The following is a 1,282-nucleotide window of genomic DNA, read 5'->3' on the forward strand; positions in this document are numbered from 1 at the left end:
GCTCTTCCGATCATTTTAATTTTTAATAATATGTCACTTAAGAGATCAGTATTTAAAGTAAAAAGAGATAAAGTATAAAAAGAGAAAGCACTTAGGTTTTATGTTTTTTTAATTTAAAATACAAAAAAAGATAGTAATACTTTTATTTTGTAATATATATATATATACGAGAAAAAGGCACACGGTAATAACGGTAACCTCACTTGATCGATATCAGTATACATATACATATGATCGATGAGTGCGAGGCTGCAAGGTTAGCAATCCTAGCGCTCTAGCGCCTCTTGTGGTAAAAATTGTAACAGTACATTTCCCCCACCCCGCAACTGGTTGACGACGATGAACACGTTTCTTAATAATAAATTCCCACATTTCGGACTTTGCGTTGCAATATATCCGCTCGTAGGATATGTAGAAAGAAAATAAAAACACTTTCATTACACAAACCGAACCCAAGCCTATTTGGAACTTAATCGGTTGGACCGTTATTAAGATCTCAAAATCTCGGGTGCTCGCAACGCGACGGCTCGCGTTAAGAGACCCGGCATGGCTTGTTTAAACACTTGACACCAAGCCACTACCGTGTCTCCTGAAAAATCAAAAATCTAAAATTTTTTTACCAAGTTTGCGAAGTTCCAAAAAGTAAAATAAAAATCACACGCAAATAAGGTTTACATCGTTCAAAAGCGTGAATTTTTAGCTTTAATTTGAGCAGTCGGCGAGCATTGTGCGATTTTTTTTCACCGAGTTATTCAACATTGAAGTAAAAATGATCCTTATGCTTCAACATTGAATAACTCGGTGAAAAAAAATGCTCACCAAGTGCGCAAATTAAAGATAACGATTCACGCTTTTAAATGCTGTAAACCGCATTTATGTGCGATTTTTAATTCACGTCGAGGAATCTTGCAAAATTCGTAACAAATTTTGTCGCATATCTTCATTTGTATCAGTAATTCTCCGTAAAAGATCAGTAAGATCGATATAAAAAGTAGAGACTTTAAGCTGTAAAATGCTTATTAAAAAATTTTATTACAATTTGTCATCTTTGCAACGTTACACTCTCCTTTGGAGGATAGAATAGGTGATACTTTACTTTTTCTGTTGAATGCTCATTAAATTTTGAAAAAATTGAATAGTGAAGCTGAAAAATCGTCGATATTTGAATTGTGGTAACTTCGTGAAAAATAATCCTGAAACAATTTTCCTGGGCTTGTTTTAAAGGGCGAAGTCTTTCGATTTTCCTAAGTTGATATTTCTCAAAGATGCTTTTGCACTAAGA

This window comes from Wasmannia auropunctata, unplaced genomic scaffold (assembly GCF_000956235.1).
Source record: "Wasmannia auropunctata unplaced genomic scaffold, wasmannia.A_1.0 LD336092.1, whole genome shotgun sequence".
In the NCBI taxonomy this organism is placed as follows: Eukaryota; Metazoa; Arthropoda; class Insecta; order Hymenoptera; family Formicidae; genus Wasmannia; species Wasmannia auropunctata.